Consider the following 15,000-nt stretch of genomic DNA (forward strand, 5'->3'; position numbering starts at 1 on the left):
GACGAATTTGGAAGAAGATTACACTTTTCCCTTGCTGGTTTGTGTCATTGCGTGCGTGGGTATGAACATGATTGCTTAAGAACTGTCTGACAGAAAATTATGAAACTTGAGGCATGTATTCATAAGTTGCCCTTCGGAGGTAATCAAATTTGAGGAACATTCGTCGCTAAGTTTACCATTTTTTTCATGGACACTTTATTTACTGACCTGATTTCTCGATTGCGTGAATGTTTTCTGCAAGTTTCATCAAATTTTGTTTTGCCAGTCGTCATGAAGTTTCATCAAATTTTGTCTTGCTAGTCCTCATGAAGGTATAAAAAATAATGTAGCCAGATGTTCAGATTAGGGTTGGGCATACAGCGATGGAACATTCAAAAAACACCTTTAGAAACCCCGTAATCCACCAAATTTTGATGGCTGATTTATTTTGAAACTTGAGCTACAGAGGTTCTCGTTAGATTTCTTTAATACGAACATTATTATCATTTTGTTAATGAGGGCGTTATATTTTTCAGGTGATGTTAGTTTTCTTTGTGTTTCCTGCCTGTTTTTGTTGTAAAGGAAAACTCAGCAGCTCAGAGAAAATTACTTAAAACGGGTTTAATTTTTAGTGTTCGAATATCATAGCAATTTAGATAATAGTCTTCAGTTTATGATCATTCCCGCATTGAATAATGTGCGCTTGAAATGTGTAGTTAAATAACATTTGTCGTAACATTAATTGTAAAGAAATTCAAAGGTGTAGCGGTGTTTCTGATATAGAATGAAAACGTTACCTAGTCTGATCGTCACGTATATGCTCCCCGTTTAATCCATCTAATAAAGTTGCGTCATTATGATAATATCACAGTGAAATAGAGCAGGGTTAGTGTCAACATAATGCTCACGTGTTTCCCGGATGAGCAAACGTTCGTTATGAATACTCGCATAATTAATAACGTCTGAATCGCATGACTGCATTATGATGAATGACTGTACCGTTCTGGCTGGAAAGGTGGCCTGCTCTCTGTTGCACTTTAGGTGGGAAGCGAAAATCTAAATCATCTCTGTTACGGGGGAACTGAGGCGGGCTGTCGACTCTTCAAATGGAGGTACGATCGATGTATTCATACAGTGAAGCGATGATGAAAACAGGATAGTGAATAAATCTGATTCACCCAATTACTTCCCATATAAGGACGTGAAGAGGCAAAGTATCAGCCTTTTTCAAAGGAAGGTTTGATCATACGAGTATACTGCTGGATAGTATGCTTGTCCTGCTGCTCATGATATAAATATGGAAGTAACTGTCTGAAATTAGGTTTGTGTGGTATATTTTCTTAGTTAATGGAATGAATGGGAGTGTAGCAAGTATCTCGACAAAAAAGATCGCTCGAGTTGTAATTGGTGAGAAGGGTGAGCAGTCTGTCAGAAGTTAGATTTTGGAAGGAGGAATTCGTTCAAGTTGCTCAAAGCAATGAATAAATTTTAATTCAACCCTATCTGCAAGAGCGGTGATAGGGACCAAGACCGTATTAGCATGTAAAATTTAAAATATTGTCAACATCGTTCATGCAGGAAGGCCAGGTTTTTGCAATAAACAGAAAAATTGCCTTCCCTTTAGCAAAAAAATATCAGTGCTAGTATATTGGACGCTTTTGTAAGCAGAAGAAAGATCAATCAATGCAGACCGGAATATAAGATTTTTTTTTGAGGTGGTAAAAATCAGCAGAAGATATCAGGAAGTTCTTATAACCCTCTACCCATTGATCACAGCAATAACGGCTGCTGATATTTATCGTAGGCTCAAAAAAAAAATGTTTTTTTTTATTTAAAATGCTCAGACCACAAAGTCATTTTGCATTATATTAAAGTTTCTGAACTAAGTTAAACGATCAGTAACCTACGAAGAAAGATTTGAGCATATTGGTAAGTTATTGGTGCGTTGTTTATTGCTTGAACAAAAATACTATGCTCATGATTAATAAAACCCACATGGACCGACGATTGCTGCGAGAATGCCATCCGCTGTAAGAAACGACAGGTAATAGACCACCTTACGTAACACAATTCTGGGAACGACTGGATTACCGAAGATTATATCCGAGTGGGAGTAAGATCTATAGGCTTTGATTGGGAATAGGACACTAATGCGAAAGAGCGCTTAGGGCTATATGGTCTTTTATTGGGGAATAACAATTTTCTGAGTGTTGCTTTCGCTTCGTTATCAAATTTTGGTTCTCTCCTTGCGTCAAGCTATTAGATAACCATGGCGTTGGTCTGTACATAAAGAACATTCGCTTTATCGCTAAAAAAAAAAAACTAATAATATTCATCCAGAGTCTTTCGAGAACAAATAAAGCACATAGAACTTAAAGAATATCGACAAGAAATGCTATAAATCTCGCCATCAAATCAAATGCTACCTGTTCAAGTTCCAGTTAAAATTTGATTTTAACGCTTTACCTTCTGTTGCGCTGTGCTTTTTTTTTTTTTTTTTTTTTTTTTTACCTCAGTCTCTCATGTTTTATAACCCTTAGTCTCACGTTGCGCGCAACTTGCTTTTTCGCAGTAACGCGCTCTTTCTCTCTTGCTTCTTCTTGTTTTATTACCCTCTGCGTTCACGTTTCGCATTACAGATAGGTACTTGCTTTTCGCAGTATCGTACTCTCTCTCTCTCACACACACACACAAACACACGCGCACACACACACACACACACAAGGAAAAGCAAGTACAGATGCGATAGGAATGTAGCCTAATCATGTCTGTATAAGAGGACATAATGTACAGTATGTAGCCATACATCAATTTTTGCGTGGGCAGCAGCTATAGCTCATGAGGTGTGAACCTTACATCCTTACATATAGGCTTGTCGATAACCAGATCGACCCTAGCCTCTCTCACTACTACCTCTATACTATAAAAGAAAGTATGATGAAGACACCGTAGACAGAGCCTCGGGACAGTACTTAAACTTAAAGTCCTTAGGGTTGGGACGTGGCGTCTCGAACATCTCTTATATTACCGTCTTATTTGACGTTAGGGGTACACTGGCAATCTACAAAATTTGGAAATAGAGTGGGCGTCCACTCAAGGGTGTTTCTACTCTAGATACCGACAAAGGAATTGACAGATCTCGGAGAAGCCACTAGGGAATACCAAAGTTTATTTGATACAAGATCAAAGGCAAGAAACCGCGGTCAGAACGTTTCATTCGGTTTCTCTCATCATCTGGCCATGAATTCGGGATGAAGAGGAACCGCGTTTACTAGGTGGCCAAGGAAGAACAATCGATCGCCAATTCCTGACCATCGTCCTCGACAGAATATGAAAGAATGATGTGTATTTATCAAATGACTTTCTTTGCAACGAATGTCTGGCTCTGGAAAGCGCACTTGTGCAGTTTGTCTTCCCTGACATTTATAACTTCCCTTCTTTCAGACGGAGGATTTTTCGGTTTAATCAAGATTTATCCTGAATATTTTCTTTGACAATATTTTTCCTGAAGCTTTATTTAGATCATTGTACTAAACCGTTCGTTCTGTCGGAGTCAGAGCCCATCAGCTCTTTTGACTGAATGAGGAAAGTGGAGTCAGCAAGAATGAATGTCCTCTCTTCAGTGCAAGGGAAAGGAATCCTTTCTCCTAATGTACCCATGCTTCCAAAGACAGGAGAATAACAAGAAAGAGGGTCGAATTGCCAAATCTTATTCCATAAGGACGTAGTATAGCAGCCAAGATACCTCTATTCTGCAAACTTATATAAAAAATCTATTCCGATAGAAGCTGGCCAGGGTTGGATGGAGGTAAGTCTAAACGTGAGTTACATACCTATAGACTATCGTTGTTATATATATTATATATATATATATATATATATATATATATATATATATATATATATATATATATATATATATGTGTGTGTGTATGTGTGTGTGTGTGTGTGTGTGTGTGTGTGTGCGTGCATGTATAATTATAAAAATTTACTTATACACACACACACATATATATATATATATATATATATATATATATATATATATATATATATATATACATATATATATACATATATATACACGCGGTTGCTGTCAACCGAGAGACGCAGGACCAATAGCAGCGGAAGACGTCCACAGTAACAACATTTTATTAGCTAACGTTTCAAGACATGTCTCATTCTTGATACTGGAATAATACGTTAAACTAAAATTATAAAAACAGGATTAGGCTTGAAATTTGCTCCTATGACTTACTGCTTTATTTTTGTTGTAATTTTAAGCCTGACTGTTTTTTATAATTTTAGTTCAATGTATTATTCCAGCTTCGATAATGAGACCGATATCTTGAAACGTTAACTAATAAATAAATGTTATTACTGTGGACGTCTTCCTCTTGGTCCTACATATATATAAGGGTGCGGCATAAGTAACGCCCTTTGTTTAAGTGGAACAAAATTAAAGCCTTTTTGATTATCCTTTACTTTTTCGAACATGAATGTATTGCCACAGGTTAATAGATTAATATAATATATTAACAAAATTAATGTAATGCTTATTCGGTTAATAATGCGGCATAAATAACGCCCTTTTTAATTTTATATCTTATAATGTATATTTTCTTTTTTATTTTCTTTAATTAATTTGCTAAATCTTCATTTTTTCAGATATTTTATACAATCATGAGATTAACAAAGGAACAGAGAGTAAACAATAAAAATGGTGCTGAAACCGCAAGATTGTTATCAGCTGAATTTAACATCCCAAGGGTGCAAAACCGAAATATCATTTGTACTGAACATTATTAAACCGGATAAGCATTATATTAATTTTGTTAATATATTATATTAATCTATTAACCTGTGGCAATACATTCATGTTCGAAAAATAAAGGATACTCAAAAATGCTTTAATTTTGTTCCACTTAAACAAAGGGCGTTACTTATGCCGCACCCTATATATATATATATATATATATATATATATATATATATATATATATATATATATATATATATATATATATATATATATATATATATATATATATATATATATATATACACATACATACATACATACTTACATATATATACTGTATATGTATATATATATATATATATATATATATATATATATATATATATATATATATATATATATATATATATATATATATATATATATATATATATATATATATATATATATATATATATATATATATATGGACACCTGGCATTTCATTATACGGGGACAGTTCAAAAATATTTGAACTCTGATATAGTAGTCATTAGAAATGAGAATACTCTCAGCTATTAGAAATATTATAAGAAGTTTAGATATAGAAACCATTAAACAGGATCCTCTTATTTTATGTAAGTTTCATAGAAAGGAATGTCTTCTTTTTCGTGTAAGAATTATTAAAAAGGACGCGAACTTTGGCATAGAAATGCCTAAGAATGACCTAGTGCTTGATATAAGAATTATTAAAAAAAAAAAAGTTTTTTGTTTAAGTTATTAGAAAAGATTCCTTTCGATCTAGGAATAGTTAACCCGAACATGCTCTTTTATATAGGAATAATTAAAATATACACTCTCTTTCATACTGCCATTACTTTTTTAATCTTTTTAATATGGGAATTATCAGAATGAACGTTCTCTTTGTTATATGATTATCAAGATTAAGGTGTTTTTGATATGTTAGTTATTAAAAAGAAACTTTATCCGTAATTTTGAAATAATTCAGAGACCTGACAAAAGAATCATGCTTCCTAATATAGTATTCGTTTAAGATTACATAGTAATTAAAAAAAAATAATAATAATAAGGTTGCGCTGTTTGATATGGGAATCACTTATAGGAATGTGCTTCCAAATTATAGTAGCAATGAAAAAATGCCCTCTGATATAGGAATTTTAAAAAGAACACGATTGCGTATGCAAAAGAATATTACTATTTTCATGAGAACCATTAAATGGATGGAGCTCTTTGACACAGTTACCTTTGAAAATGGTGCTGATTTATTTGATGTAAGAATTGTTGAAAGGAACGAGCTTTGTTATATAGAGTTTATTAAAAGGTGGGGACTTGTCATGTTAGAAAATATTATCTGACTGATGACCAGACTTTGAATGATGTTGGCCATTTTGATGAAATTATTGGTAATAATTTCTGAATGAAAGGTCTAGATTCAGTAACATGGCTCTTTCAAATCACCCAGAATATTTGCATTTCTGTGTATGCTAATCGCTGTGTCTGTATTTCCAAGTTGTTTTGTTTTTGTTTATATATATATATATATATATATATATATATATATATATATATATATATATATATATATATATATATATATATATATATATATATATATATTTATATTATGTATATATATATATATATATATATATATATATATATATTTATATTTTTATATATATATATATATATATATATATATATATATATATTTGTATTTTTGCATTGGTGGGTTATGTGTACCTTTGAATGCATACTGTGAGTGTTGACCTGGATCTAAATTATCTTGAGTTCTAATTGGTTATGTATTTTCTTTCATTATAATTGCAGTTTATCTGTTTCCTGTGTTCCTTTCACACTATATTCGTGTGCACCAAATAATTTATTTAACGGAACACTTAATTGTTTATGGATTTGTACTTGTTATATTCTTTGTATGACTGTACTTGTTTATATATATATATATATATATATATATATATATATATGTGTGTGTGTGTGTGTGTGTGTGTGTATATATATATATATACATATGTATGTATGTATGTATGTATGTATGTATGTATATACATATACATATTCTTCCGATATTATTGTTCTGTCGAAGCCCTCGAATCCCTTATGTCCTGATGGCCACTAGAGAATCTTTTACTATAATTGTGTTGCGTTGTTAACTGAGGCTCCAATTTATATTCATGTTAAATTTATAGTTTAACCTTATTCGAGATATATATATATATTATTAGGCCTTGCACGGTTATATTTTGAGTCAGAATTACACTGATTACATGTATCATTTGATTTACGATTATAGTTATCATTTACCATTATACAGATTTACAGTAGTTAATAATTGATCGCGACATGGAAAATAAGCATAAATTCTGTTCTCATTGTAACATTATTTATGTTCACGTCTTTTTTTCTCTCTCTCTCTTTCTTAGCTTGGCAAAGGCATCAGTTTGCCTTTCCCGTCGGCCTTTGCATGAGATAAAAATCCTTTAGTCATTTTGAATAAAAAACACAATTTTCCTATTTTTCAACATTTACTGCTCTGATCATCCTCATTCATAAGCCGACACACCGAACAGATATTATTTGCCTGATTGATTCGATATTAAAAACTGGCGTCGCAGGGGAACTCGTATAAATCTTCAGCTGGCATATAACAGCGCGAGTTCCCGAGCCTCCTGGAATATGCTGACTTAAATTCGCTCAGAAAAAAATATATAAAGTTTTTTTTTAAGAATAAGGGTTGCAGAACTTATCAAAAAACATAAACAAATCCCTCCTTGCGACAGAGGCTTCGATCTTCAGGAAAAAGAAGTTGGGGGGGTGGAGGGGGGAGACGTGGCGCGGAAAAAGGAATTTTAAACAAACGAGACCCACCCTGCGAGTCACTATTCATCGGGATCTGGATGTCTCCGGGAAACCTGAAGGCTCCTGAAATATTGGATGTCACTCGAAGCTCAACGTTGGCTCAAAGTCAAATGGGATAAAATGCTCAAAAAAGGAGGAACAGGATGTGGAAGGATCCTGGCTCTCTCTCTCTCTCTCTCTCTCTCTCTCTCTCTCTCTCTCTCTCTCTCTCTCTCTCTCTCTCTCTCTGAATAGATATAATGTAGGTCATGAACATTTTCTCTCTCATTTAGATGGATTAGAAATATGAGAGAAACTCTCTCTCTCTCTCTCTCTCTCTCTCTCTCTCTCTCTCTCTCTCTCTCTCTCTCTCTCTCTCTCTCTCTCTCCCCGAATAGGTATAATGTAGGTCATGAACATTTTTTTTCTCAGTCAGATGGGTTAGAACTATAAGAGAGACTCTCTCTCTCTCTCTCTCTCTCTCTCTCTCTCTCTCTCTCTCTCTCTCTCTCTCTCTCTGAATAGATATAATGTAGGTCATGAACATTTTTTTTCTCAGTCAGGTGGGTTAGAACTATAAGAGAGACCCTCTCTCTCTCTCTCTCTCTCTCTCTCTCTGAATAGATATAATGTAGGTCATGAACATTTTCTCTCTCATTTAGATGGATTAGAAATATGAGAGAAACTCTCTCTCTCTCTCTCTCTCTCTCTCTCTCTCTCTCTCTCTCTCTCTCTCTCTCTCTCTCTCTCTCTCTCTCTCCCCGAATAGGTATAATGTAGGTCATGAACATTTTTTTTCTCAGTCAGATGGGTTAGAACTATAAGAGAGACCCTCTCTCTCTCTCTCTCTCTCTCTCTCTCTCTCTCTCTCTCTCTCTCTCTCTCTCTCTCTCTCTCTCTTTCTCAATAGATATAATGTAGGTCATGAACATTTTCTCTCTCATTTAGATGGGTTAGGACTATGAGAGAAACCCGCTCTCTCTCTCTCTCTCTCTCTCTCTCTCTCTCTCTCTCTCTCTCTCTCTCTCTCTCTCTCTCTCTCTGTAATGTAGATCATGAACATTTTCTTTCATTCAGATAGGTTAGAACTATAAGAGAAACTCTCTCTCTCTCTCTCTCTCTCTCTCTCTCTCTCTCTCTCTCTCTCTCTCTCTCAGTATAATATAATCATCAGACTCCAACATGCGCAAGTAAAAAACGAATAGAAAACAGAATAATCAGCATCGAGTATTTCAATATTTTATCATTCTCTCTCTCTCTCTCTCTCTCTCTCTCTCTCTCACACACACACACACACACACACACACACGCGCGCGCGCCCGCACTTCATCACACAAAACTGATCCTCTGCAGAATTCGAGAGAGTAAGAAACGAAAAAGACGGAAGAATGCGCATCGTGTAGTTCTTGTGAGTGTTTTCTTATCTCTCTCTCCAAAGAAGAAAAAAAGAGGGAAAAAGAAGATTGGCTAAAGTGGCGAAGTAGCGATATGGTGGGATTATCATCGACGGGTTAGGATCGATGTTCAAGGCTGGCTGACAAGCGGCCTCTTGCTCGCTCCCTCGACAAAGGAAGTAACGGTTTGGAAAATAACGTTGTCATGGGAACACCGGAGGGACGCTTGCAAGGGGAACCTCGAATCTATTGCTCCGGGGCGCCAAAAGGAACAGCCCGTAGGGGGAGGCGGCAGCGGCAGGAGGAAAAAGATATATAGTAGGAGGAGAAGGAGGGACAGGGTGATAGAGTTGAAAAAGGAGGAGGACGCGGAGGAGAAAACGTTGATATGGCTGGAAAATGAGGAGGTGGAGGGAAAGGGTGATATGGTTGGAAAAGGAAGAGGAGGAGTAGGAAGAGAGAAAAGGGTGATAGAGGTGAAAAAGGAGGAGAAGGGGACAGGGTGACAGTGTTGAAAGAGGAGGAGGAAAAAAGATGGGAGGGATAAAAGGGAAGAGGAGGAAAGTTGAGAAGTAACTGTCAAATGAAACTGATGGGGTGAGAGGTGAGGAGAGTTGAAAAATGAAAAGGAAAATGATGTAGAAAATAAAATCAGGTAGAAATGGGTTGCAGGGGATGGGAATTTGAGAAGGAACTGCAGGAGGAAAGAACGAGAAGAAGCGGGGACGAGGATTAAAAAGGAGAAGGAAAACATGAATAAGAGTTGATACCGGGAAAGGAGGGATAAAGAGGTGCGGATGAGTTGAAAATTGATTGATTCATCAATTTCTGTAAATACTGTAAAGTGAAAAATGAGGTTGAAGAACTGTGGAAGGAAGGAGAGTTGTAAAAGGTGGAGGGTTGGAAGACGAGTAGCGGAAGGAAAAGTATGAATTGAAAAAGGGGGATATATAGGGTGAGGGGAAGAGTTGAAAAGGGAGCAGGATAAGGAGGGGGTAGGAATGAAGGGGAGCTGATAGAGGAGTGAAAAGAGTAACTGTGGAGGGAAGGAGAGGAAGAGGGAAAGAAACTGGGTGATGAGGGGCGATAGTAGAGTAGAGTAGGAGAGTGATGAAAAGAAGTTGATAAAGAAATGGAGAGTGAACTTTGTAAAGAGAGAGGGAAAAGAAATATAGCAACGAGGAGTTGGAAAAGGAAAAGAATAAAGAAGAGGAAAAACAATTGAAAGAGAAGGGGAGAATGCATAAGGGAGGAGATAAAAGGTGGTGGATACTTTGAAGGGAAAAAGCTAAAGAGCAGTCGAAGGAAAAGGGGAGTAGAAAAATGAAGAGAAATAAGGACCTTAATAATAAAAACGGAAAGAGAAAAATCTCGACAACGAAGTGAGAGAAGGATGCCAGGGATAAAAGAATAAGAGACAAACCAATCAGAACTTATAAGCAGAGGCAGAAGCGTGGACGGACATGTAGCATTCGAAATAATGCGGGATATACGCCCAGGGGGAAACAGTCGGATTAAGAATACGTGGTCTCATAACTTACTCTGTTTAGTAAAACTACGTGTATTATTATCAACATTTCTGCACTGTAACTATTCAAAATATACCTCCACGGAAGGTTTTTTATTTGGGAATCTGGATGTTCCCATGGCAACGTTTAAGACAACAGAATGTACGCGAAAAACCTCGACGCACCAATGAACTTTAGTAATAATTCGCGCTTGAAGACGGTCGGAACTTATCTCGTTTTACGAATACTTAATTTTGTAAGTCACATAACATCCATGATCATTTTTGCCATTCACTTCCTATTGACATTGCCATCGTATGTGGGAATTCAATGCTTACCTTGCATGTTGCACAATCATGGTGAAGTATTACAGGGCTCCATGGAATGGTATCCATTGTCCCCAGAATAGCTTAGTTTAAACGACTCATGGCTCTTGCGATGATACCTATTTAATCTATAGAAATTCACTAATGATGGAAAAGCACCAGAAATCAAAGTAGCGAGAATTGAACCCTTGATTCCATGAAGTAGAAACCGACATCTTACAGCTTCGTTCACCTGATTGTTCAGCCGTTAATTACCTTTACCTGGAGGTTGTATTAACAGAAGTATGTCTCAAATCAAATCAAATATTTTTTTCATACAGGACAGTTATGTGTGATGCAGAGAAATAATTGAGTGATAATAACCCCAAGGAATGTCAATTTGCATTACACTAAGAGTACAACCATCAGAATTTATTTATTTCTAATTATTTGCTCTTTGAAATGTGCTTCATATTTTCTCTAGGTATTCTGGCTTATGGAAACTTGCTAAGCAAGTGCATACTATGAATAATAATAAAAGTAATGAGAAGTAAATGCTCAGAGGGCGCATACCTCTCCCAGCGTTAAACCGCAATGAGCCTTTATCAACCGGAGACGGTTAGGTGTCGGGATCTAAACGAAATCTCACAGGTTAAGAGGAGACAACCTCCAATCAATCTTTCTTTGAAGAAGTAATTATCAAATTTGGTTGCTGAATATGTGATGATGGGGTTTTGGTTTTATAAGCTTGGCGCGCATGTGAAGCAAGGTCGAGCAGTCCACCATCCAAAAGCTCCATTCTCCGAAACTACACTATTTCTCCCAAACACCTGTCACTTTTCGCCAGACATGAAGCCCTCCTTTGGTAAAATTTTTGCAAAAACCCACCTCTATCTTTTTTTGTGTACTCTTACTCAAACAGTCAAAAAAGCAGTCAAATAAACCAATCAGATAACCTTTTAATGACAATAATAATAATGGTCCGTACATTAATTCTGTTATTATTAATATTTTTAATCAAACCCCTCTCATCCTTGATTTATTTCAACATCTTTGCACGTTAGTCTTTATTGATGTGAAGGTGGTTTCTGTCGGCTATCCAAATATTGTCTTGCTTTCTTTGAGGCAAGACCTCACGTTATTTTTCCTCACAGACGTTCAGATGAAATTTACGTTCAGATAACTCAGGCAAGAAACGGCGTTCAGATTAAAAAGAATGCTCTCTTTAAGCATGCTTTATGATGGCATGGGGTTTTCCGTCCAGTCAACCTTCACATAGAAAAGATGCGTTGAAATTTTATCATTATGAAGTTTTCTCTTCAGTTGTCTCTCCCAGCGTCCAAGCTTCAGCCTGAGCGGCAGCGAGCACGTCCCCCTGATAAAGACAGGCCTGAAGCGAGTGTCCTCCCATCTCGCATCCTCAGCATCCGGACATGAAAAAAGAGGAAGAAGGAGATAATGACGAAACAAACCATCTGTTTTTGTGCGAGAGAGGAGAGGGAGAGAGAGATGGGGGCAGGGGAAGAGAAAGCGTAGGAAACTATGGCAATCCAATATCGGCTAACCGTGAAATGGATAGTTTTATTTAGGTCCCTTGATTAATTGGCGAGGCGAAATTTATGACACTCATATATTCATGTGTCTCTCTCGCTCTTGCCCGCTGGGGGATTCCGCAAATCCAATTCTTTTACTTCGGGTGGGCATTACGACATTAAATCACCCGTCGTTATTTGTCTGGGGACACTTCGATTTCCCCGGTCCGCCTTCCTTCTATGGGCAGGAACACGCTAATATTATCTCAATTAATATTCATCCTCGATTAGTGTAAGCGCAGTTTTGCCGTTAGTAAAACTCATGTTCTGTGCTTATAGGCATTTTTTCCCTTAAGTAATAATCTTCTCCAATGATTCTGAACAACTCGACCTAGAGTAATAATCATCCTTTGTGAGACTAAGCATGGTTTACCTTAAATCATTTTAATCCTTTGTAGAGCTAAACAGGGTTCACCTTGAGAAATATTGATCCTTCGTGAGTCTGAACATCGTTTACCTTGCGTAAAGGTCATCCTTCGTGAGCCTAAATATTCTTTGTTTTGGGTAATATTCATTCTTTGCAAATCAAAAGGGCTTGCGTTAAGGAACCTTTATCCTTTGTAAGGCTAAACACTGATTACCTTGAATAATATTCATCCCCTCTAAGCCTAAACATAGTTTACCTTTAATAATATTCAACCTGTCAAGCTCAACAAAGATGGTGTCCAGTAGAATATTGTGGACTGACATCCCCGTGGTTATAAGCAGATTTCAAATAATTTTCTAGATTGCAATCATTTTAATATGACTAATTTTTATGTGGCAGCGCATCGTTTATTGTTATCGATGATCATTCTGAGGTTGGCTCGGATTAGCCTACTTTATGAATAACTGGTGTCATAACAGTCTTGGTCGTCGACCACGACAATGTGTGTGCATGCCAAGGTGACCTCAAGTAACGTCCCTGATCATAATCATCTTAGAGGTCCATCCTTCCCTTCCCTTCCCTCCCTCTCACGTAGGCGTCCGATTGACGCCTTCGCGTCACCGTCATTAATCCAGTCCAGCTTTCAAGTCTTAGGTACGTTTGATTCCTCTGCGGAAAGTTGCGTTCATTAAGACACTGTTGACAGGCTCACGTTCGGTAATGAGGATGATAACCCCCAACCCATCCCACCCCACTTTCCCATCCCTCCTCCCTCTCCCCTTCCCCAAAGCCCCTCCGCCTTAACCTTGGTTAAGGACGAACAGTCCGTGCAGAGTGACTGTAGCCTCGTAGCCTCAGTGAAATATGGATCTTATCCTGCCGTTATCATTTGATGATCTCTGAAACATCGGTATTTCACAGACCTGCCTCCTATCGATCACTTGACTTTGCCTCGTATCGTGCGATAACAAAGGATGAGAGATGGACCAATTCTATCAGTGGATAATTCATTAGAAGAATGAAACGGGCAAAAGCCGGTATTTCGCGAAAGGAGAGAGAAAGGGGAAAGAGAATTATGTGATGATGCACGTTTAAGGAAAGATTGATAATACAGAAAATGTGCTGTTATTAGAAACAGTTAACGATTGGAAAAGAAACCACGAATATTGCAAAACAAAAAAATTGAAATTAGCGGTCTTACAACGCTTGAAACATAGCTTGATCTTGAAAATGCAACGCTTCTTTCGTTATTCTAGAATAAAGTGGTCTTCTTATGTGGAAAGGTTGGGAAGAGTCTGTAGCAAAGACGTGAAGTGGCAGAAATGTTAAGTAAACGTGATATTTGGGCTTTGGAATTTTCTCTTTTCTAACGTTATCCTTGATTCCTGTAACCTCGTCTCTTTGGTGTAGGGTCCTGTTATTTTCTATTGGGGTTAGACCATATTCTCTCAATATATTTTTCCTACTTTCCTTCGATCCTGCGCTTTGGTAGGACCACAATTGTCCTGCCACTTCGTCTTTTGCACAAAAGGGATATATATATATATATATATATATATATATATATATATATATATATATATATATATATATATATATATATATATATATATATATATATATATATATATATATATATATAAATATATATATATATATATATATATATATATATATATATATATATATATATATATATATATATATATATATATATATATATATATATATATATATATATATATATATATATATATATATATATATATATATATATATATCAATCCAGGAGCAGTCTGACAAATCATTCCCAGCGTTCCAACTAATAATTCATTTTCAGCAAAAGGCTCTCTTAGTTTAGCTATGTGCTATTGTAAAAAAAAAAAAATCTATGCGTCACAAAGGGTCGATTTCGCATGTTACAAAAGGGAGGATTCAAATACGATTTTGATATCCGAATATTTTGTTATGAAAATTTTCCGATTGTATATTCTGTTTTAACCCAATGAATGCATTTTTTAGCGTCAATACTAATATGGAACACTGCAACACAGTCATCGCTCAGTTATAATATCACGCGATTTCTTGATTATATTTTGAGAGCACGAAAACAGCAGGGAATGTAATTACAAGTGATATGGCTATGCATCATATTATTCACTATATTCTCTGATTAGCTGAACATTGTTCTGTGTAAAAAAAAAAAATAACAGACGGTCAGTGAAGCTACGTTT

General features: G+C 36.1%; 1 protein-coding gene across 2 annotated transcripts in view; it reads left to right on the forward strand.

The window, feature by feature from the left end:
- The window catches only part of LOC136847428 (receptor-binding cancer antigen expressed on SiSo cells), a 797,278-nt gene that overhangs the window by 620,281 nt on the left and 161,997 nt on the right, over positions 1–15,000 (forward strand). The window lies entirely within an intron of this gene.

Source organism: Macrobrachium rosenbergii, chromosome 16, assembly GCF_040412425.1.
Source record: "Macrobrachium rosenbergii isolate ZJJX-2024 chromosome 16, ASM4041242v1, whole genome shotgun sequence".
Classification (NCBI taxonomy): Eukaryota; Metazoa; Arthropoda; class Malacostraca; order Decapoda; family Palaemonidae; genus Macrobrachium; species Macrobrachium rosenbergii.